Consider the following 25,561-nt stretch of genomic DNA (forward strand, 5'->3'; position numbering starts at 1 on the left):
GAGATTAACGCTGGCGACCTGGAGACTTGTTGTGCGATCGAGCAGTTGGCTAGCGCAAAGAGAATCAAACTCCTCAAGACGCCCTGTACATTCTCCGCGGAATACTGTGGCTGCGACCGAAAGCAGGTTCGTGACATAAATGCTTGAGCAGGAGTCTTGGATAGTGACAAGAGCAAAGGGGAGAATGAAGTTCTTACGAGAATTGAATGCTTCTGACGGTGTGAACATGGCGCTAGAGAAAGCATAGTCGCAGGAGATCGGTACGCGAACAGAAGACATAGGTGCGATGTCCGTGTCCGCGGCGACGACGACACGAGGAAAAGATGACTTGCCAGAATCAACGCCGGAGATCGCTGATAATTCTAGTTCGGCACGGGCACAGTCAACAATCGCATGATGTGTGGAAAGGAAGTCCCAGCCCAATATAACGTCGTGTGAGCACTGTGGAAAGACGACGAATTCGACGACATACAAAACGTCCTGAATGAGTAGCCGAACCGTGCACGTCACAGAAGGTTGTATGGGATGTGCGGTTGCCGTACGGAGAGAAAGACCAGAAAGCGGAATCGTAATTTTTTTTAACTTGCGGCACATTGCTTCGCTCAACACATACACAGCAGCTCCACTATCGACTAAGGCGTGCACGGCAACACCTTCAATGAAGACAGTTATTTCGTTAGCAGGTTGAGAACGAGGTCTTTTAAATTTCGACAGCGGTGCAGTTCTTGCCTCCGGAACTGCGATGGGCAGTTTTCCGTTTGGACGGGCGAAGGGCGATGGATCATTGGCGAAAGCGAACGTCGGCGCGGGGAGGGCAATTGACGTGAGTTGAAGGTGCGGCGGTTCGTTGAAGAGGTGTCCGAAGTAGCGTGGGAGGGCATCGGCTGTGGTGGCTCTGTACGGACGTAGCTGTAACTTGCGTCAACGGTACTTGAACGGGCAACGCGGCGGCGGCAGAAACGCTCGACATGGCCGGGTAGACAACAGTAGTAACAGATTGGTCGGTTGTCCGTTGTGCGCCAAGGATTATGAGGAGGGGTGAAAGGACGGCGATAAAGTGGAACGGGCGGGCCTGCCGGTGCCTGCGTTGAGTAGAATGCACTTGAGGAGTGAGCAGAGTCCATGCCGTGTGGCAGCGCATGTGACTGCCTCCTCGCGACGTCAGCGTAGGTCAAGGGCGCGGATACAGGCGGCGGCTGGTGCGTAGGTGGAAGGGCGTCGAATACTTGCTCCTCAATGGTTTGTCGCAGCGACGACGGGAGCCCATGAGCATTGCCTGGGAGAAAGGGTGCAAGAGACAATTGTCGCGCAACTTCTCGGATGAACTGCTTGATTTGTTGCGTCAATGCCGTCGGGTCCGGAGAGATGGCGCCAACGGTGAGTGCTGACGTACTGGTCGTGTCGAAACTAGGACGGCGTGTGGAAATGCGCTGCTTTCGCAACTCTTCGTAGCTCTGGCAGTGCTGAATGACGTCCGTGACTGTTTGAGGGTTTTTGGCCACAAGCATGTGGAACGCATCATCGTCGATGCCTTTCATGATATGCTTGACTTTATCGACCTCGGACATGGCAGGATTGAAGCGCCGGGAGAGGCCTACGACGTCCCCAATATAGGAAATGAAACTGTCTCCAGACAATTGGGCGCGATCACGCAGGCGCTGCTCTGCGCGGAGCTTGCGCACTGTCGGTCCGCCGAGTACGTCCGCGAAAGTCGTTTTGAAAGAGGCCCAGGGGGTAATCTCAGCCTCGTCGTTGTTAAACCAGAGTTCCGCGACTCCTCTCAGGTAGAACTGGACGCGGCCGAGTTTGTCGTTGCCGTCCCACTTGTTGTTGACACTCACTCTTTCGTACGAAGAGAGCCAGTCTTCGACGTCCTGCTCATCAGTACCGCTGAAGATGACTGGGTCGCGCTCCCTTAGAATACCGGAACAGCGAGCAGCTGGGGGTGTGGCAGCATTCTGCTCTGCGACGTCGTCGGACATTGTTGACAGGGAAGGCAGAGTCCGGTTACGGAGTTCCAGGGTGCAAAAGAGAACCAGCACTCTCCACCACTTGATGGTACGCGTGTAGCGTTGAGTCCGTGATGCGTTTAATAAATAAGTAGCACAGGTTCAGCGACCAGCAGTCCGAAACGGAGCAAGCACGAGCACCAACAACCGTCCTCGTCTTCGTCTTTCACTGGCGCCCCTGTCTGCGCCCTATCCATTCTACAAAACTATCAACCGGAAGCTCGTGAGTCAGAACTAGAGGTGTCAGGCACTCTCTTATAACCTGCTTTCTTCTGTTTATTCATGTGAACACAGTATTTATTCTGTGCTGACACTGAATAAACTTTCAGTTGTTAGTGCGCCTTGTGTTTCGTGTCCTTCTCGTCTGGTCTGTTGTTCTTGCCGGCGCTGTTTTACTGCGACCCCTATCTTCAGAGAAGTAGCACTGTGACGACGATTGTAGTCTTTGGCCTGTTGCACTTCAACTGCAGTATTCTGTGCTTGGAGTTGCTCGTGGTTTGGTAAAGCTGGAAAATGTTGCTCCGGCAGAACCGGAAGACGAGTTTGTACTCTTCTTCCCATAAGTAATTGAGCTGGAGAGACGCCCGAAACTCGAGGTGCGTCTCGGAGTGAGGTACGGATCCGAGCTTTTCTTTAGCAAGTCCTCCACCGTCCGCATCGTGCGCCCTGCCTCTCCATTATCCTGAGGGCTGCTCGTCTCGTGGCGGAATCCATGTGCTCGTGCGAAGTCGCCAAACTCCTTGGACGCGAACTGAGGTCCTTTGTCCGTTCGCACAGCATCTGGTATCCCGAATCGAGCAAAACGACTCCTTACCGCGGCAATGACCGCTTGTGCTGACGAGTTCCCATTGTGGCTACTTCAGGAAGTCTGGAGCAGTAGTAAACAATCGGGAAGTAGTCGCGTTCTACCTAGTGGAACCATGATCTTCCGGCGTTGCCATGGTCTTTTCGGTGTTGGCGTTGGTGGCTGGGAATGCACGGCTCGAGTCTCAGCGCACTTGGCACATTGAGTCACTAGGTCTTCGATATGCTGGTTGCAATGCGGCCACCAAACGCACTCTCGGGCGCGTTCTTGACAGCGTCGGACACCTTGGTGCTCTTCGTGCAGCACTGCGAGAATGTCCTTGCGTTGAGCAGACAGTCCAGCAAGAGTAACCCCTCATACACATTCACTAGTTCCTGTGAATATTGGTCTAAAGGGGTCGGTACTCTCTTCTTGGACGGCCAGCCTCTCTCACAATAGGTTATAATTGAAGAACACTCACTATCTGGAGGTTCAACACGACGCATCTCGTCCAGCTGACTTGCCAGTCTTGGAAGTACATCAGGAATGCCCTTAACTGGGCTGGTTGGTACATGATTAATACGAGAGCAAACAGCGCTAAACACGGGACGGAGAAGAACGACAGACACAAGCGCTGAACTAACAACCACTGGTTTATTGCTTGGATATGCAATATATACGAAAGCACTGCGCAGAAGAACAACATAAACACAGTAACTGCGCAGTGCGCCAAGAGGGGTCATCATAATAGATGCGTCGGCAGAACAGGCTGTCATGTTAACACGAAAGTGTTTTATGCCGGGGTCCACCGAGTACATCCGTCACGGATATGACGTTGATAATAAAATGGACGCCAACGGGTGAGAAAGAAAAAAAAACCAAGAAAAAGATACCACGCTGGGAACCGAACCCACGACGTTGCGGCCGCGACGGCAAGCGCCCGGCGCCCTACCGACTAAGCTAACTCGCGAGATGCCAGACACGGCGCGAACGCGCCTTATATCTTTCACACATGCTCTTTCGCGGCGGGCGGAGCGGGGCGGTGCCGCCGTCTGTGAGATGTGAAAAGAAGTAATGCTTCACGATCGACACTTACTAGCGCTTACTCCGAGATTGCACGCGATATCGGAGGTCATGGTTAAAGCGTCTCGATACCAGAGAGGTAGACTGGCCGCGCTGGTGTCGCCGAGGCACCCTTGACGCAGTTATGTTCTTTGCCTATGGCTTCGTGTTAGCGTGCGTCGGCTCATCGGAGTAGTGCAGCTTCCACATGCACCAACGGGATTCCTCCGCCGCCGACTGCTTCAATTGCGAGAGCACCGACTAACAAAACTGCTGCAATATGCGTTGCAGAAAGGACGCGATTTCGACGGGCGAATGTCGTGCCTTGGTGGAGCGAGAGCAGCGCCTGCGAGACAGAGGCCAGCGGGACGCACGCGTTTGCGGCTCAGGCTACGAACCTCTACCTCCCGTGTTGCTGACGCGCAGTGTGTGTTATGTATGCATGAGCACAGGCGTCGGCTACCCATTAATAGAAAGCGCACACCGTGCCGTTTCTCTCCTTAATTGACGACGCTTTGAAGAAGTGCATACCGGGTACCAGTGTTGATTATGAGCTTGTTGATATCATCCTTACGCGGGATTCACAATTCGATGTGTCCAAATATATGTTCAGGAGGTTAATACGGCTCCAGCCAAGTTTAAGAGAGCCCGACGTTTCGGGACCGATTCGGTCCCTTCCTCAGGTGTGACTGGTTTGGTCACGGAAGCTTCTCCCCGACTTGTTCCACCGCGTCTCCGGATTTCCCCTTTCCCTCACGTTTCCGAGGGCATTGTTTCCGAGGGCATTGTTCCCAGGGACCGGTTCACATTTGCTGGCGTGTTTTGAATGTGCCACGACTCGAGCAAGAGCCTCCTTCCCAGATTCCTTTCTGTTTCCAGAACAGAAGCGCCGTCGAAGTCGATCTTATGGTCGTGCTTTTCACAGTGCTCTGCAAGAGCGCTGCGTTGCATTTCCATCTTCCTGACGTCGTTCTTATGTTGGCGTAATCTTTCTGGGAAGCACTTGCTCTCACCTATGTAGCTAGCTGGGCATTGTGAACACGGCACCTTGTAAACTACGCCCTGGTGTTGTTCTCTCGGGGGTCGATCCTTCGGCCGCGGTAGCAGGCGGGTGAGCGTCGACGCTGGCTTGTGTATCACCGTGACCCCCTCTTTTCTGAGAATCCTGGCGAGCTCTTCGCTGATGCCCGGCACATATGGTATGACAATGCGCTGGGCTGGCTTCTTGGATTCCGTTGTGGCCGCTGGGGTGGCCGGGGAGGGGGGAGGGGGGTCGCGTAGCGTGTCTTTCGGCACACGGCGCGACACTCGGCGAATGAAAGCTTTGGTGTATCCGTTCTTTAGCAGCTCGGCGACGACCCTCTCCTCTTCTCTCTTTCTCTCCCCCTCCGACGTGCAGATTGTTCTTGCACGTGAAAGGAGCGCCGAAACTACCGAAGCTTTGTGGGCAGTCGGATGACAGGACGTGAAATGCAAATACCTGCCGGTGTGCGTTGGCTTTCTGTACACCGAGAAGGTCATGCGCTCGCCCTGCCGCCCGACTGCCACATCAAGAAACGGAAGCGTCCCGTCTCGCTCTCGCTCCACCGTAAACTGTATCGCCTGGTCGACGGAATTCAGATGTTGGAGGAAGCTGTTTACGGCTAACTTCTTTATGACGCAGAAGCAGTCATTCACGTACCTCACAAACACTTTCGGCTTGCCAATAAAGGAGCCTAGTGCCGTTTCTTCAATGTGCTCCATTGTGAGGTTCGCAGCTGTAACGGAGATCGCCGCCCCCATCGCGGTCCCGCTGGCTTGTCTGTAGAAGATCCCGTCGACGCTGTAGTATGTCCCCTTGAGGCAATACACAAGTAGACGACATAGTTCGTCGATGCTTAGGCAGCTTCTTTCGCTCAAAGCTGCTCGTGCGCAGGACACTGCTAGCGCTATGGGCATACTGGTGAACAGAGACACGACATCGAACGAAACGATGCACTCATCACTGCTCACTGTCACATCTTTCATGCGCTCCACGAAGTGGCTGGCGTTGCGTATGTGGGTTGGTGTTTTTCCCACGAGCGGCGCAAGAGTCCGGTGGAGATACTTGGACAGCGCACGCAGTGGAGAAGATGTAAAATCCACGATAGGACGGAGCGGGACAGTGGGCTTGTGGATCTTGGGAAGGCCGTAAAATCCTGGTGCAGAGCCGTTCCGGCGGATAAGCTGGAGGTAGGTGGTTCTTGCCTCCGGGTGTCTCTTAAAGATATCCGCCAGGAGCACACGGTCAGCTACCACAACAGTTTAATCATGATCATGGGCGTTAGTCGTCGCGATAGAGACATGCTGTCAACATGGGTGCATCCACGTCAAACGGCGCTATATCTGCCAAACACGAATAGACATTGTACAAGCTCTCATATATCACTACACAATAAGCACTACTTCTGTGAAGACACGTTTCACTTTCGTGTTATACCGATTCCTATGACGGAGGGATCAGTCATGTTTTTTTTGGACAAGTAACTGAATATACAGTTATGTAGATAAATGGAAGGAACACTGACGCAGGCATTTCCGTGTGCATGGATATGGTGCATGGATATGGTGCGAGGTACATCCTGAAAGGGGCCCTGCAACGCTTTTTTATCTGCCTTTTGCAGAGCTAGAGGGCGTGTAGTGCTGTGCTGAGTACTGAGATGAACGCAAGAAGAATTATCGAAATCGGTGCTCTGGTATTAGCCTCCAAACTTCAAAACGCAGCCGACAACGAAAAAAAATAGTTGATCCCTCCGTCATAGGAATCGGAATAACACGAAAGTAAAACGCGCCCTTACAGAAGTAGCTGAATGTTTACTGTACATTGATATAAGAGAGTTTGCACACTTTAGTTTGATGTCTGGCAGCTGTAGCACCGTTTAACGTGGATGTACCCACTTTGATGATCGGTGGTACATCTCCATCCCGACGACTAACGTCCATGCTAAATGATTAGACAAACCCTTGTGGTAGCTGTAGTAGTTAACGGTGAAAGCGTAATCAGAGAACGATGTGTGATAGCCAGAAGAGCGTCGCATATTGGACGCAGAACTTGGTCACCATCCCGCGGCGTGCTAAAATGCGATTGAAGACCACGGCCGGATTAGAAGGAAACGCAAAGCGCGTCTGCCGCCCCGGTAGCCCGGCCGCGATTTTAGGGGCGAAGCTCCTTATAGCGGCACCCGTTCGTCCCTCGTAGCTTAGTATGTAACCAGTCTTACGCTTTGACTGCAAGGTGGTGCCGGTGGGAGATTTTTCCTGTGCGTTGTTGAACAATAAAAAATTCGCAGCGTTAGCTAAAAGCCGACTTCTGTCTCTCATTCCCATTAACAGCCGTTCTTTACCTCCAAGGTAGTGCCTGGTGAGATTTCTCCTGTGCGTGATTAAACAATAAAAATTTTGTTCAAAACGCCGTTGATTGATGAAATAAACCAACAAAACACGCCAGATGTTTTGTAAAAGCAAAACGAAAGAACGCCAGATGTTTCTAAAGCAAAACGAAAAGACGCCAGCTGCTTAACGAAAGACGCCAGATGTTTTCTAAGCAATGGTTTTCTAAACAATGAAAATTCACAGCGTAGATGTAAAATTAAAGTGCGCTGCAAGTCGTCATAACTCATCGAACCTTTAGTATAAACGCGCCCGATCTCACGTCGGTGATGATGTACTGGGCAGAATTCAGGGAAGATTCACGGTTTACCGATGAACCTCCGCAGCTTCGCCCACTCATCATCATTCACTCCGTGGATATGCTGTGATTTTTTTCTCGGGGCGAGCGCGTGAGCGGGGAACGCGGTGTTACAGCCAGGTGAGGCAGGCGCGTGTCGCAGAGCTATCTTTCGTTTGGATTAGCGTGATGCTATGAGCGAGGCCGACGCTTTTACGACGCTGGGGCTAAGGTCGCCACCTTGAGGTGTGTTAAGGCATTGACAGAATTGAACTTTTATTGAAAACGCGCCGAGTGGGACGGACTTGCAACGCGTTGCAGGTGCTTATCGCGGAGGCCACAGTAATTACGAATTACTTTACTTTACCGCTCCCAGGAGCAACACCTCCCCGCCAACCGGGATAGTGGTAGATATAAATGACGCGCTTGTAAAGCCTCTAGAGTCTGAAAGAAAAAAGACAGTGGCGCAGTGGATAGCGTGCCCGGCATCTGTTTCTATGGACCGAGTGGACGTGAGTTAGATGCCCATTGACGGAACTTTTTTTCTTTGCCATCTGATCGTGTATACTTTTTCGACGTCATCTCCCTGACGGAAATACGTCACTGAAGTCTTGATGGACCCAGGCATAAAACACTTTCGTGTTAAAAAAAAGTCACAGTTTCGCCGCAACGGCGAAGCAATGAATGCGATAGCAACAAATAGGAATGTAACGCGAAGAACGGAACCAGCTCGAAATTTCCAGCGCGTCGCTCAAGCGCAAATGACGCACGAAAAGAACACTTACAGGACGAGCGTGAACTGTCATGCGTCACAGCTCGACACTTGAAGCCCACTGCTCAAACAAAAGCAGGACGCACGAAACGAACGAACAGGTACACACAGGACGAGCGCGAACTGTCACAGTTGTTACTTATTTCTGTTTGAATGCGCCCTCCTTTCGCAAACAGCGGCCGCTGCAGCGAGTGAGGGGACCCTCGTACGCTCTGTGACTTCAGCGCGGACATCGCGGGGAAAGCACATGACAGACAACCCACCGCTCACGACCCCCCCCCCCCCTGCTGCTCCCTTCTTTCCCACTGATCTCCACTAGGAGGAGCTGGATGGCGCATCGAGCACGCGGGCGTGAAGCCACCGGAAGCCGCCGTTTCTGTCCCGGAAGAGAGCTTTTCTCTTCTTTTTTAAGGAAATACCTGCTTGTAGCGCAGTAAACTGTACAAATCGACCGGAAAAGTCGTCAGGGAAGACATTTTACGCGTAAGTACCTCAATGTTGCATTATTTTTTACTTATTTTGTACGTTGCAGCACTCCGCCGTACTCGGACGGTGTCGGCCCGGCGTCTGTTGTCTTTCGTGTAGCGTTCGTCAGCGTCTAAAGTGAGGCGTAATCGCAGAGTTTGAAAAAATAAAAAATAAAAACGATCATAACAACAGCTGCCACCCGAGAATATTTGAATTGCGCGACTGAGACGGACAGAAGACGCCAGCTTCCGGGACAAACGGGGAATTTCCGGTGGCTTCACAAGCGCCCGCCTCGCGGAGCGGGGATGCGCCGTCCGGCCTTTTTAATGGAGGTCAGTGTTCTTTGTGTAAAATTGGGCTAGTTGGTTTAACTTCATTGTTTAAACAGCGCAAAAAGACGAAGACACGAGAATGAGGACCACACAGGACAGGCGCTGGACTAACAACTGTTGGGTTTATTGAGCAGAAAAGAATAAATACACGTAATCCGACTGCGCGCGCATCATCGCATTACAGATAATTGTCACTTCTTTCAAGCAGGCTAAATTCGCAGTCATGCAGACAGATGGATGGGGTGGAAATGCAAACATCATTGTTGTACTTAATGTGAAAGGCTTCTATGATTTCACGAGACCTTTGGTCAACGTGCCTGAAGATGATATGCGTGCGATTAAACAACGGTTTACACCCACAGGAACGACAATGAGCTGATAAATGTGAAGTAGGCGTGCCTTTTAAAGTGTTATTGTGCTGGCGTAGTCTCTCGTTAAGGCAGGCACCCGTCTGTCCAATATATTTCTTTCCACAAGTTAGCGGGATGTCATACACTACACCACATGCACAAGTTACATATCGGGTACGATGATTGACAGAGCACAAATTTCTCCGTGACTGGCCATTCTTCTTCCTGTCTATCGCGGCACAAGCTCTTCCAACCTTACCACGCGCAGAAAAAACAACATTTACGTCATAGCCCTTAGCAATCTTCTTGAGCCTATGCGAGAGCCCATGGACATATGGGATCACAGCAACATTCTTTGGCTTTTTGGTGGCGTTGGTGCGCTGACCAGTTCGAGATGCGGACAGTTTTAATGATTTTAGCAACTTCAGCGAAATGGACGATAGGGTTGAGACAGGAAAGCCAGCATTCTTTAGCCTAGCTAATTGTTCCTTAAAGCTGACTTCAATTTTATGATAGCACGACTTTGTAAGTGCCGAGTTTAGCGAATTGTAGGCAATGCCGTTTTTAACTATCTTTGAATGCCCAGAACAATAACTAAGGAGCGATTTCTTTGAGCGCGGCGAAAAGCACCAGCATAGATGCTCCGGCTCAGCATACAAACACAGGTCTAAATACTGAATGACACCATTGTTTGGCAATTCAGACGTGAAGCGTAAACCAAGGGCATTGTGTTTGAAAATATTCATCACTTCATGAAGTCGGGAAGTTGCAGCGTTGCTCGGGAGGATGATTAGAAAATCATCGACGTAACGAAACACCTTAGTTACTAATCCCTGCACCTCCTTATCTATAGCACGGTCAACAGCAGATAGAAAAATGTTACTGAGGACAGGTGCAACTTTTGATCCAATGCATATGCCTGATTTCTGAACATACACACCACCTTCCCACGTAACAAAAGTTGCTTTTAGATAGAAACTAAGCAGTTCCAAGAAGGCCTCCGCCGACACGCCGCACTTGTTCCTGAACGCAAGTTCATCGTTATGTTCGGTTATGCAATGTTTTACAGCCGTCATGAGCTTGTCCTGAGGCATTGGATCAAAAGTTGCACCTGTCCTCAGTAACATTTTTCTATCTGCTGTTGACCGTGCTATAGATAAGGAGGTGCAGGGATTAGTAACTAAGGTGTTTCGTTACGTCGATGATTTTCTAATCATCCTCCCGAGCAACGCTGCAACTTCCCGACTTCATGAAGTGATGAATATTTTCAAACACAATGCCCTTGGTTTACGCTTCACGTCTGAATTGCCAAACAATGGTGTCATTCAGTATTTAGACCTGTGTTTGTATGCTGAGCCGGAGCATCTATGCTGGTGCTTTTCGCCGCGCTCAAAGAAATCGCTCCTTAGTTATTGTTCTGGGCATTCAAAGATAGTTAAAAACGGCATTGCCTACAATTCGCTAAACTCGGCACTTACAAAGTCGTGCTATCATAAAATTGAAGTCAGCTTTAAGGAACAATTAGCTAGGCTAAAGAATGCTGGCTTTCCTGTCTCAACCCTATCGTCCATTTCGCTGAAGTTGCTAAAATCATTAAAACTGTCCGCATCTCGAACTGGTCAGCGCACCAACGCCACCAAAAAGCCAAAGAATGTTGCTGTGATCCCATATGTCCATGGGCTCTCGCATAGGCTCAAGAAGATTGCTAAGGGCTATGACGTAAATGTTGTTTTTTCTGCGCGTGGTAAGGTTGGAAGAGCTTGTGCCGCGATAGACAGGAAGAAGAATGGCCAGTCACGGAGAAATTTGTGCTCTGTCAATCATCGTACCCGATATGTAACTTGTGCATGTGGTGTAGTGTATGACATCCCGCTAACTTGTGGAAAGAAATATATTGGACAGACGGGTGCCTGCCTTAACGAGAGACTACGCCAGCACAATAACACTTTAAAAGGCACGCCTACTTCACATTTATCAGCTCATTGTCGTTCCTGTGGGTGTAAACCGTTGTTTAATCGCACGCATATCATCTTCAGGCACGTTGACCAAAGGTCTCGTGAAATCATAGAAGCCTTTCACATTAAGTACAACAATGATGTTTGCATTTCCACCCCATCCATCTGTCTGCATGACTGCGAATTTAGCCTGCTTGAAAGAAGTGACAATTATCTGTAATGCGATGATGCGCGCGCAGTCGGATTACGTGTATTTATTCTTTTCTGCTCAATAAACCCAACAGTTGTTAGTCCAGCGCCTGTCCTGTGTGGTCCTCATTCTCGTGTCTTCGTCTTTTTGCGCTGTTTAAACAATCAGTGTTCTTTCCTCGGATAAGCGCACGAATGCGACCACGCCCTGTAGGGCGAAGAGAAACGGCGTTCGCAGGAGCGGGGCGAGCTGGCCGACGCCTTTAAGTGCGCCCATTTAAAGTCCTTTACGGCCATTGCGCTCCTAGCGCCATCTCGCTGGTAATGAAGAAACGCTTATCAGTGCCTGCCGTCTCTGAGTACTGCGGTAGAGGGTGTGTATATAACGCTCGCCGTTAGCCACCTGGACGATCTGCGCTTCGTGGCATAGTGGTTAGAGCCACGCGTCGCGGATCGAGAAGTCGCTGGTGCGATTCGGCGCTGCGGAAGCTTTTTTCTGAATAATTTTTCTTCGGGACTTTTATATATATATATATATATATATATATATATATATATATATATATATATATATATATATATATATATATATATATATATATATATATATACTTATACATATACGCAGCATGACGACGGTGACGGCGACGGCAAAAACCAGCCGAGACTGTCCATATAATTGCTATCGCAATCAAACGTTGCCTTTCGCATTTCACTCTCCCACTGACGTCAAAGGTTGGTTCCAATCACCGCGCGCCTCTTACAGGGACATACCGGACGACTCGCCTCGCGGTGGCGTTGTTATAGCGTTGTGCAGTGCTCCTAGCTAGGGAGCCTACATGACCGGCCGTTAAAACGGCCGGTCATGTAGGCTCTCTACTCCTAGCGTCGTTTTGGCATTGTTTTATAATTTTCATATTTAAAAATAGAAATCCTTTCGTATCTGAGGAAGTATAAAGAGTGCTTTTATAATTTTTAGCGCACAATAGTGTGGCCTATCTGGGACCATATGAATATTACGTGCGACTTGTCGTGTCAAACCAATCACAACCACCGGCCAATGTCGTCACTCCCACGTGATGAAGCGTCACTTCCGATCACAAGAATAGCCGTTGTGTGTAGCTCTAGTCCGAAAATAATGTGGTTTCTCCGTTGAAATAAAATTATAAGAGCTTTGTTGCCACTCGACTTAGATTTACGTGCAAGTTAAAGAGCCCCAGGTGGTCGAAATTTCCGGAATCCTCCACTGCTGTGTCTCTCATAATGCTATCGTGGTTTTGTGACGTTAAACCCCAACAACAACAATAATAATAATAATAATAATAATAATAATAATAATAATAATAATAATAATAATAATAATAATAATAATAATAATAATAATCAATCAATCAAACGTTTATTTAATGTGCCCAGGAACAACCGTATGGTCTTTGTACTGGCGCACGAAAAAAAAACAAAAAAAACAAAGGAAACATTCGTAATAAAATATCAGGGATAAAAAACGTTACAAAATTGTACATATACAACTATGCGCAGGCAGAAAAAAAATATCAACAGTGTACAAGGCTATGTAAGTACAGTGCAAAGCTCGGAGCAGAACAACGACTGGGAGCTGTGAAAAACATCGAGCTCCAAAAAGTAAGCATTGTAAAGACGTTGTATCCTGCCAATGGTCGAATGTTCACAGAGGCAGGCGGTTACATGAAAAGGTCTATTCTCTCTGGTCAGGTTACGTGGAATTCGGAAATTAAGACAGTTGAGCAGTACAGGGCAGGATATGATACCATGCACAAGCTTGTAAAGAAATAACAGATCAGCGCGATTTCGTCGGCTGCAAAGTGATGGCAATGATAATAATCCAGCAGCGTTAGAACGAGATCCAGAGTCATTTCTAGCGAAACGATGGTTGTAAATGCTTAGGAATTTTTTCTGGACTCGCTCAATGGCGTTGCTGCTGGGATTAGGAATGCCATTCCAGATCACAGATGCATACTCTAGTTGAGGAAGACATAGCGCGGTGTACAATTTTCGGAAGGGCACAGGAGAACGGAATTCTCTAGACATTCTGCAAACACAGCCTAGGGTGCGAAGACCCCGCAAAGCAACACGCTTAGCGTGAGCAGAAAAGTGTAAGGTGCTATCAAAAAGAACACCTAGATCATTGATCTCACATACCTTACACAACGACACAGAATTGACAGAATATAAAAATGGCACACTAGATGTTTTTCCAGTGAAACTCATTACCTTGGTTTTTGAAATATTTAGGGAGAGGTTATTGCTCCTGCACCATTCAGAAAAAGAACACAAATCAGATTGCAGCAAGCGACAATCGATAACTGAATGAATTTCCTTAAATATCTTTATGTCATCGGCATACAAAAGGAAAGAAGAATTCCGAATGACAGAAGAAACATCATTAACATAAATTAAAAAGAGGAGTGGGCCCAGTACCGACCCTTGAGGAACCCCACTAGTAGCTTTATACAAAGAGGACGTTTGGCCATTAACGGCAACGTAACATAATCTATCAAGAAGATAGCTATGGAGGAGATTCACAATTGAAGGATCAACATCAAAGTGTGCAAGTTTATCCACAAGCAGCGAATGGCTGACAACATCAAAAGCTTTGCTAAGGTCACAGTAAATAGCGTCAACCTGTCCTCTCTGCGAAATAGGCGTGGAGACTTGCATCATAAAACTGGCAAGATTAGTGTCAGTTGAGCGGCCAGCGAGAAACCCATGCTGATTCACAATCAATGATTTTTTTACATCAAAAGACAATATTTTTTGAAGAGCAAGCTCAAAGATTTTGGATGCGGCACAAAGAAGGGAAATAGGGCGGTAGTTCGAGACGTCACTTTTACAGCCAGACTTAAACACTGGGAAAACACGAGCAGTTTTCCACATGCTAGAAAACGTTGAAGCATGCAGACACTTATTAAATATGGTAGTCAATACTGGGACAAGTATACTGCCATAGGCTTTTAGTATGGCAGAGGGGATGCCATCTGGGCCAGCGGAAATGGATGGTTTCAAGCGCTTAATGCATTCTGAAATGGAATCTTCATCTAGCGACACAGCATCAGCTGTGCCAACTGCCTTAACCTGTCGACCGTTACTAGCTACAGAGGCTGGAGACTTATAGACAGATGAAAAATGCATGGCAAAACAGTCAGCAACGGCTTGAACTTCTACTCCATTTGGGTCCAGTATCCTGAAGGACTCGCCACTTTTGCTCGACCGTTTGTGCACATACTTCCAAAACTCAGCCGGCCTGTCAGACGCGCTTTTTTCTAAAAATGAAATATATAGCCTGTGATCCCGTTTTTAAAGGCGTTTACAAAGAGTACGAAAACGACAGAATTCTTCCTTCAAATGAGTTGATGCAGAACGTTTATACTTCCTGTGTGCACGATCTTTATGTTTCAGTGCACTTATAAGTTGAGTAGCACTGACAATTGGGCGAGTTGGTACAGATGCATGGCTTCAGAACGGCGCAACAAGGAAGACGAAAATACGAAAGATCGTGTGTTCGTGTGATCTTTCGTATTTTCGTCTTCCTTGTTGCGCCGTTCTGAAGCCATGCACTTATAAGTTCTGATGAGAACCAGGAGGGATATTTACAATGATGAGGTGTATACTGGGGAATGAACTTGCGCATGCTGGTCAAGATAAGCTCCGTAAACTGATCGACTTGATCATCAACATTGGGTTTGTCAGTTACCAGTGACCAATCTGTGGTGGACAAGTCATGGTACAAGCCAACGTAGTCACCTCGCTTGAAGGCAAATCTGGGCGTTTTGTCGATTTTTCTGGGAAAGCTTGGTTTTTCTGGTGAAATACAGAGTGTTAGTTTGAGTGGTGGGTGAAATTAATGTTAATTAACATAAGTGCCGCACGTCGAATTCCCGAAGGTTGATCCTGGAGTAAGAATGCTCCGTGACCATGAGAGCTTGCGTGAGCCGATATTATAGTTGGGTAATGAGGATTGTACATATATATATATATATATATATGTATATATATATACATATATATATATATATATATTATATATATATATATGTACACACACACACACACACATATATATATATATATATATATATATATATATATTGTAAGGAAGAGAACAGAGACAACGCCCTTGCTGCAGGCCGGCTGTTCTTATTCTCTGCCTCGTCTTTTTCTTCCTCGTGCTGGTCAAGCACGAGGGCCCAAGCTAGGCCGCTGCTCATCGTCATGACACTCGGCCATGACTGCGAAAGATCAAAGCCGCCGACAATGTCTCTGGTGGCCGATGCTGGCTGTGTCGCTGTGGTCGGTCGCTACAACGCTGGGGCTTGGCTTGGTGCTTTGCCGATGACGCTTCTGGTGGGCGGCATTGACTACATCTCGGTGGTCTGTGCCGGCCACGCTGCAATTTGGTTCGGGGTTGCTCCATACGTGGATCTGGAGGACGAGACCGACTGTATCGCGGTGGTGGGTCTCGGCCACTCAGTAACATTTTGTGGACAGCTGCCATACATACATCTGGCGGTGGGCTTCGGCTGTGTCGCGGAGTAAGCGGTGGACGCGGCACGGCCAAAGAAGCTTGCCGGAACAGCATCCGAGAACACGCACCCGGTGCCTTGGCTGGGGGCTCTAGTGCAGTTTTTTTGGGGAAAGAAGATGGTATATCAATGGGCTCTGGGATAATCCACAGGGCAACATTCTCGCGCTTGTCCCGGAGAACCTTTTCACTCAATGTGAAGTGATGTGGCGCGCATTTGGTCAAGGAATGCTCTGGAAGCGGCTCCGGTGGGTCTGTGAGCACAGTGGTGTGTGCCATGAGATCTTCCGGTACACTCGCGAAAGGCGCGCCAGACACCAGAGGTGCTGGCACCTGCGCGAAGGTGGTCGTGGTCCCTGGCAACGTCGCGGAATTCGATATCCTTGGCGGAAAACCCTGCTCGCGGCCGGTGTCTGCCGCGCGGCCTTCTGCGTTGCTCTCGTTGGAGATGTTGCTGCGAGTGTCTTCAGCGCCGAGGTTGTGTCCCTCATCAAACTCGTCATCGAGCACAGCGATGGATGCCTTGGGCTGTTCCGGCGCCTGCACCGTAGGCGTGTGAAGCACGACAGGAGCTGGTGTCTGTATGTGCCCGAGCGAAGGCGAATCTGGGGCCGGCTTCTCCAACTGCGCTGGACGAGGAGTGGTCTCGGCCTCTCTCAGTGATGTTAAGATGTCGTGTACCGGCGCAGAGGCGGAGACCAGCAGTGGAGTGCAGGACCGGCGTCCAACGTCAGTTTCAGGGCAGTCCGAGAGGGTTTCTGTCGTGGGGCTCGAGGGCACCGAAGCCCCATCGAGCTGGTGCCCCAGATGAGCTCGATGCCCGAGAGAGGGCACGTTGGTGAAGGGCACAGCTACATCATAGAAGCGCTGTGCCTCGCGATCTCGGGCGGAGGGCAGGTTCGTGCGCGCCCGAGCCGCGCCGTCGAAGTGGTGTGCCCCGCAGCCCCCATGCGTGGTCGAGAGTGGGTCTGAGGGGATAGGGTCACAGGCATGTGAAAGAGGACGAAAAAGATTTGTGATTTTTGCACACCATGCCGACCAGGATCGCTGCCTGACGCCTTCGTAGGCATGCCATGCCTTAGCGGCATCGCGAAGGCTGTCGATGGCAATCACCCATTTTTGATGGTCCGACCAGGCATGGTGGGTGGCGAGCGAGTTGATGGTGTCAATCCAAAGGAAAACGTCGTCTTGAAAGCCGCGGAACACCGGCACTGCCCAAACAGCCAACGATGGTGAAGCGGCAGGCGAGAACCCGGAGTTCCCCGACGACAAGCGGTCGAGCTGACGAGACAGTTCCGTCAGGACACGTAATAGTTCCTCGTCGTTGACGTTTGAGGCGCCGGGTGAGCAATGGGCGGAGTTCGCGGAGTACGCGGCGTTCCCGGTGGTCACTCCGGCGGAATCCATGGCCAAGGACGCGTGAACGGCGTCCCTTGTCGTGAACAGGTATCGGTAAAGTGGTGTCGAGCCGCCGAGGAGGCTTAGGCGCCGTCCCCGAACGGTGGTCAGCGGCGGCAGGTGAGCAGGTGCCGAGGAGGCCTGGACGTCGTCCTCAACTCGCGCTTACTGCGGCTGCTCGTTGGCGGGTGCCATGGACGAGGAAGCGCGTAAGCTTACGGTTCGATGGTCGTAGACTGCGCCATTGTAAGGAAGAGAACAGAGACAACGCCCTTGCTGCAGGCCGGCTGTTCTTATTCTCTGCCTCGTCTTTTTCTTCCTCATGCTGGTCAAGCACGAGGGCCCAAGCTAGGCCGCTGCTCATCGTCATGACAATATATATAGATCGGAGCTGAGCAAAGATTTGATGTGCTTGAATGCTTGCTCCTGGTCGTAACTCCAAGTCCAGGTGTTGTTCTTATTCAGGAGAGCGCGAATAGGCGCAGAGATCTCAGAGAGGTTTGGAATGAATCGAGCCACATGGTTTACCATTCAAAGCAACCGGCGAACACCACTGACATCGACTGGTAGATCCATGGATGATAGCCTGGAATTTGTGTGGATCTGGAGAAATTCACTGCTCGCTGACGGCAACTCCTAAGAACTTGACTGAACTGACACTTCCTTTCGTTAAGAGTGACGCCTGCTTAAGTAAATCGCGCCAAGGCGTCAGCTAGACGCTGGTCGTGTTCTTGACGGTTCCTTCCAAAGACGAGTATGTTTTCTATCACGTTGATGACTCCGGTGATGCCTTCCAGCAGTCTCGACATGAAGCGATGGAAGTATTCGGGCGCTGTCGCAATGCCAAAAGGAAGACGCTTGTAGCAATAGCGGCCAAAAGGTGTCACGTCAGTTCTTCGCTCTCACGACTTAGTTTGATTTGGTGGAAGCTGGATCTTGCAGCAAGCTTGGAAAAAATTCGTGCTTACCAAGCTGGACTAAGATGTCTTCAACTGTTGGCACAATATAGCGTTCCCGCTGGATAACCTTTTTAAGCTTCCTCAAGTCGACACAGAGCCTGTACCCGCCCGACGGCTTCGGCACAACGACGAGGCCGCGTCCACGTTTACGCTGTCGAACGCCGCAGTGTAGCTGAGACTTGCCGAGATATACGCTCTTTATCGGCTTTTTCGTGAACACGTGCTTGGCACGTGCTTCCTCTGCCGAAGGTCTCGTGCATCGGCACAACTGCTCGGACAGGTTTTCGTCCCAAAATCCAACGACAAACTTGTCAAGGCGATCTTCGATCTCGGCGTTGTTCTACCGCAACGCTCGATAATATTCCAAGGAAGGCTCCCCTTGCTGGCGATGTACTCGGCGATGAAATCGACGCTTTCGTAAATCCCATTGACAGGGTGGACAGAATGCGAAGCGAGTTTAGCCTTGACTTCCGCTAACGAGAGGTTTTCTGGAGCAGACAGTCCAAGTGACGACGTGCTTGAGAACTCATGCAATACAACAGCGTTCGCACCTGCACCTCGTCGGTGGCTGTGTTCACTCCGGCAGCAAAGGCGTAACCTTCGTACCTTGTTATCCATATTGTCCGTTCCCCAGGGCTTGTGAAGTTGAACGGTGATGGAGGCTGAAGACGCGTCCATAACTCTGCGTTAGCCACCCACTTCTTCCTAAAAGCAACAAGAAGTGCTTCATTTCGCGTGCATAGGTCGGCACTACTCATTCACGTTCATACTGACTTGTACGCACACCAAAACGTACTCATTCACGTTCATACTCACGTATACTCACACTCCAAACACGTTCATACTCACGTGTACTGACACCCATACGTACTCACTCGCAGGCAGGTAGGCAAGGGGGGGCCAGGGGGGCCTGCCCCCTCCCCCTAAATTCGTCCAGCCTTCTATATTCCCGGGCAATTTGTTTTCTTTTTTCCATGGAAAATCTTTCCAGCAATTAGGCCTTGTCCCCCCCCCACACCGAAAAACTATTCTGGCTACGTGCCTGCTCCCTCGCATATTTTCACACTGCAAGCTACTCAATCACGTTCATACCCAGGTCAAGTCAAACTCATACTTACTGATGTTCATACTCACGTCTGTTCACACTCACAGGTACTCTCTCACGTTCATACTGACGTGTACTCACACCCATACATACTCACGTTCATACTCACATATACTCACACTCCAAGCTGCTCACTCACGTTCATACTTATGTCTACTCACACTCATACGTACTCACTCACGTTCATACTCACGTATACTCACGCTCCGAGCTCCTCACTGACGTTCATACTGTAAAGGCAGAGAACACCCATACACTTAGAGAAGGGAAACTGTACCTTTGACAGTGCAACGGAAATAAGGGTAGCGGTGGCGTTGTGAACTAAAGTAGCCGACCAACAGATGCCGTTGTACAACAGGAAACGGAAATGAGTTTTATGCAATATGGCTGCCGTCGCTCGTTTTTGGTTGCTGTGCAGTGCGCTCCGGTCGCCCGTGCTCGCACAAAAGAAATAAATGTATATGCCACGTTTTGTTCTCTTACCGAGCCCTGCGAGTGTCGTAATGAATCTTCTGAACTGTCGTTCGTGTGTATTCCGTGCCCCAACTGTGTGAAATGCTACGAAGGTGCCAGGAGACGCCAATGCCTCAACTGGCATTAACGCACACAACACCGGCGATGTGTAAGCTTGATAATGTTTTATTACATATTCATAAATCATTACAAGACAAAGTACACCACTGAGCGTTCACGCAAGCAAACAACGCGGTTACATCGTGAAGTAGTGGCTTATAAAGCGCGAACGCACGAGCAAGAAGAGCTACGAAACGTATGTATACGCTCGTGTACACTATAATTATTTCCCTATTTCCTCGTGCCAATTTTATGTAGCCTCTTTGGGACATCACCTGGCCGGTAGCCTTGCGGAGAGAGTACGATAGCTTGCAGTGCAAAACTCGCTTCTCTCGACCTTTTGACTTCAAACCACCCGAATCCGTATTTTCCTTACTACTGGCTTGTTTCTTGACAAGTTTAGCATAGCAGGCGGCAAACTAGGCGACAAAATGGATGCGGCCGCCGTGACGGGCATTTCGGTGGGGTGCGAAAACCGAAAACACGTGTACTTACATTAAGGTGCACATTAAAGAGCCCCAGGTGGTCAAAATTGATGCGGAGTGCCCACTATGATGCGCGTCATAATCGCATCGTGGTTTCGGCACGTAATTCTCCAAAAACAATTCATATATTAAATTTCTATGGATTCAAAACTATTTTAACTGTTGGAGCGAACCTATAATAAATTCGGCCTGGATGAAAAATTATCCTAACGCCTAGCTTCTCTCTGCAGAGGCAATCGGCTAAGTTGTGTCCAAAGAGGCAAGTAATGGCTCGGAGTAGCACAAAATTTCTTTCAGCTTGCAGCTGACCGCAGACAAGTGGGCTGCGAAAATTCCAACCTTTCTTGGTAAAGAGCCCACTTGACAGCACGGCAAGTGCCCAGAAATTAATAGGTATGGTCTAATCATTCTGTGCGTTCCCACATTGTAAGTAACCAGCTTAATTCACAACACAGATACATAACAAACACTTCATGGTCACAACAATACTGTAGGAAATATCAGTACATTGCTTGTAAACACATGGACAACAAGTAAAATTGTACAACCAAGTCATGAGCTCCTTGGATTGCTTATCCTTTTTGCTTAGAACAATTATAACACAGCAGTGTATGAGCACAAAAACAATAGTCTTGAACTGCTAAGTCAATTTTTGGAGCTGACTTCGAAGTCTTTGCCTGGCCTAATTCTCTGTTTTTGAATTCCAAATACCAAAGAATCCTAATATGTACAAACTAGGGGTGTGCGAATATTCGAGTGTCGAATTCGAATCGAATAGTACCTAATCGAATAATTCGACAGGACAAATATCTAAAGCGCAACAAAGGCCGATGGTGCAACTTGGTTAGGGTGGGGTGGCAAAAACTAACGCTAACGTCGTTACACTAGGCCTTCCGTTAAAACTTTCACTGACATTCTGGTTCAAAAGCGAGTGCACGCTCATCTTAAAAGAGATTGTCATTTCCGCACGTAGGAAAACACATGAGAATACTGTCAAGCCCTTCACAACTTCGTTCCCAAAACGAAGGCACGGACTTCTTGCGCAGTTCGGTCGCGTATGCTGCAAGCGCCGTAAAACGTCCCGACTTTGAACTGCGAAACCCTCGGGCATTGGCTTTGCTTGTAAATGTTTGTTCACGCCGGGCAGTCGCCACTGCCACACTGAACCACTCGTTCAGAAACTTCCATCGTTGCGGCACGCAGTTAAAACGCTGCTGTGAATGGGTGCCCGAAGATTTTTGGGCACGGAGCACCCATGGCGATGAAGCACAGCATTACCGTTGTCAGATGAGCCGTATTGCGCGACCATGGGGAAAAAACTAGCCACCGTACCCCCCTCTGTTAGTCTTTAGGAGGTTTGGAGTGGCGCTGCTGACTGGAATGGCAGCTTTTCTATCAACATGCTTGCGCGCCCATAGAAACTGAAACAAAAGCCACTCTCGAACAAGTGCGTAATGAAACTGTCGGCACGCCGTAGCATCCCTGATTTGTCCTTTGTCTTGCCGTAACTGGCGGTACACATTTTCTGTAAGTATACTATTCGATATTTTTGGCCACTATACGATTCGATTTGAGGTGAAATTTCACAATTCGCACACCCCTAGTACAAACATTTGCAGAAACAATTTGCGACAGTGAGCACTGCAAAATGGGCCATTAGTCACCTGCATCATAATACGAAGCAGTTTCTCTGACACCCCTCTCAAGTGTGCTACAGCACCTATTTGAACAGAGAATGTTTCTTCCAATTTTCTGACAAAATTGAAAGCTGCTTCTGTGGGCACTGTTAAATTACCTAGAGTCTTGTCCTGCATCTCCACTGCTTTGAACATCATGGAGATTTGGTTTGGTGAAGACAAATCTTGGCTTTTGTCTTTCAAGAGATCCTTGCACTGTAAGCATGGTGCTTTTTTCAGAAATGCTTGTACTAGGTATCCTGACACGTAACAAACTATGTTTGATTCAAGTACATCTGCTGGTTCTTCGGTGTCTGAAAGGTTTGAGCTGAAGGTGTCAGCCACAGTAGGACTTTCTTGATCGAGTCTTAATTTCTTTAGCTCAGTTAGAAGAACAGCCTTATCTGCTTGGCAGTTGCTGCCATCTGAAAGCTTGAAGAGCTTCCCGACAATGATATGCCTGAGACCGGCAGTGAACTGAAATGTGTTTGCAGTCTCGTTACAGCTGTGCTGCTGCCGAATGATCCCAAACAAGTTCTCCAAGGGATCCTGATTCAGACGACGAGCGAGCAAAAACTTGGAAGTTATAGGATTCCTGCAGATCTGCCCACAGCATACAAACCGCTTTAATTGTCACCTGCCAGCCCTAAATGGTTCTTGGTTGCCTAGGTTCTTTGAATTTCCAAGAATGAAAGAATTCAATGTGCCCTGTAGAAGTATTAATTGTATACCTCATTTTTCTCTCAGCGGTATTTACGCAAGAATTGTTAAATGAATCAAACAAGTGATCTATTTTCACAACAAACTCAACTGTGCTTGTGGCTCCTGGTGGAGAACATTAAATGCTATGAATGCTTCTATTGCTAGATAGACACTGTTGCTGAGCACCCACTTTACTTTCATGTTACTGAATGCACTTTCATAGATGTGCCCTCAGTGAGTTTAGGTAGGCATTTTAGTTTCAGGTGATGTGTTGATTCATACAAATCTTAATATACCCCCAGGAAGTAACAATATCACCAACAGGAATATCATGCTTCTTCAGATTATTCCTCATACATTTCAACAGGTGGGGGACGTCAAAAATGAAGGAAATCTATTTATCAGCAATAAAGAAAGGCCTGTCAGGGCTGACACCCAGTGTCCTTGCAATAACGCAATTGCTGCTACCCTGGTCACAAACCAATGCTTTGACGAAGAGGCCACATGCCTTTAGCTCAATGATTAGCTTTTTCAATGACATTTTTTTTTCATTTATTTACCCTAAGGGCCTGAAGTGGGCATTACATAGGGGGGTGTAACAATTCATATGAACAACCAAAAAGTGTAAATAGAAAACAAAAACAAAATAATAGAAGAACATCCTGTAGACAAAATTTGCTAGTAGTACGCACAGCAATTCCTACGTTATACAGAAAAATAAACCTACATCATATGTAAACAAAAGAAAAGAAACAAAAGAGCATCCTGAAGAGAAAGTTTGCTAGTAGTACGCACAGCATTTCCTACGTTATACAAAAAATAAAACTTACATCATATGACTTGCATATTAAGGCATCGTGACAATATGGCAAGGAAGTGTTTAGAGATTTTTAAGTTTTTACTTGCTCCAACGCCTCATTTAGAGCGACCTTGAATGCAGAGTGGTCAGTTATTTCTGCTATATTACTTGGGAGACTATTCCATTCTGAAATGGCTAGGTGCAGGCATGAAAACTGTAATAGGTTAGTACGTGCAAAAGGTTGTTGAACCTTAAATTTGTGATTGATGCGTGGAAAAATCTTTTTGGCGGGTAAGATGTGAGCTTGAGAGAATGTACTTGGTTGGTGGAAAAGCTGATGGAAAAAGGTTAACAGGCATATTTTCCTTCTAGTCTGCAATGGAATGAGACCGAGGTCACGCTTTATTTTTGTGGTGCTTAATTGCTGCGAATAATTACCTGTAATAAAGCGTGCTGCCTTGTTCTGCAAAGATTCTAATTTGTTAATAAGATACGTCTGGTGCGGGTTCCATATAAATGAGGCGTACTCAAGTTTCGGGCGAACTATGGTAGTGTATGCAAGAAGTTTAGTGCTACTGTCAGCCTGACGAAGCGTACGACGAAGGAAGCCAAGCGATTTACATGCTGCAGAAACAACAAAATCCACATGATTTTGCCAAGACAAATTTGGGGAAAGATGAATACCTAGATATTTGAACGAACGTGTACTTTCTAAGGCTTCACCATTAAGAATGTAGGTATGCTCTGTAATTTCTGCAGAGGTGGTAAATCTCATAAGCTTAGTTTTATTAGTATTGGCGCTCATTTGCCACTGAAAGCACCATCTTTCAATCGTATACAAGTCTTCTTGTAGCTTGGCACAGTCATCCTTACACCTTATCTGTCGGTACAAAACGCAGTCATCTGCATATAGCCGGATTTGCGAGTGTATACCTTGATGAATGTCGTTTATATAAATGAGAAATAGAGTGGGTCCTAAAACAGAACCCTGAGGCACTCCGGAGATAACAGGTTGAAATGATGAACGGACAGTGTCAATCACAACGGCTTGCCGTCGGTTACTTAAATATTCTTTGACCCAGTTTACTACTTTTGCGTTAATATTAATCAGCTTCATCTTATATATTAAGCGGTTATGGGACACACGGTCAAATGCTTTGGTGAAATCAATAAAAATGGCATCGGTTTGTATAAGTTCGTGAAGGTAGAGGTTTATGTCTGTAGTTAGTTCAAATAGCTGAGATTCGCATGATCGGCCCCGCTGAAAACCATGCTGATTGGGGAAAAGAATGGAATTGTTAGTAATGTACTGCATGATTTGAGAAGATAAGACATGTTCAAGTAGTTTACACACAACAGACGTTAAAGATATGGGTCTGTAATTGGTTAGTTTGTTTTTGTCACCACTTTTATATATTGGTATCACATGTGCTAATTTCCAGTCGTCTGGAATTTCGCCAGTGCTAAGAGACTGCTGGAACAATAGTGTCAGTATAAGAGCAGAATTGTGTTTCGTCATTTTTAGTAGCTTAGTACAAATACCGTCAGGACCTGGACTAGAAAATGATTTTAAACGCTCGATAACTTTAACAATACCATCACAGGTCACAGTAACAGATTCCATAACCGTTGAAATATCAGAAAACGTTTGTGACATGTTGAGGGGTTTTTCTTCATTAAATACACTACTAAAAAGTCAT

The 25,561-nt window shown here is 47.9% G+C and overlaps 1 protein-coding gene across 1 annotated transcript in view; it reads left to right on the plus strand.

Moving 5' to 3' along the window:
• Positions 1 to 25,561, plus strand: part of LOC119391027 (D-2-hydroxyglutarate dehydrogenase, mitochondrial) — a gene marked incomplete at its 5' end in the record, with an annotated part of 375,425 nt that overhangs the window by 229,844 nt on the left and 120,020 nt on the right.

The sequence above is a fragment of the Rhipicephalus sanguineus genome, chromosome 4, assembly GCF_013339695.2.
Source record: "Rhipicephalus sanguineus isolate Rsan-2018 chromosome 4, BIME_Rsan_1.4, whole genome shotgun sequence".
NCBI classification, from domain to species: Eukaryota; Metazoa; Arthropoda; class Arachnida; order Ixodida; family Ixodidae; genus Rhipicephalus; species Rhipicephalus sanguineus.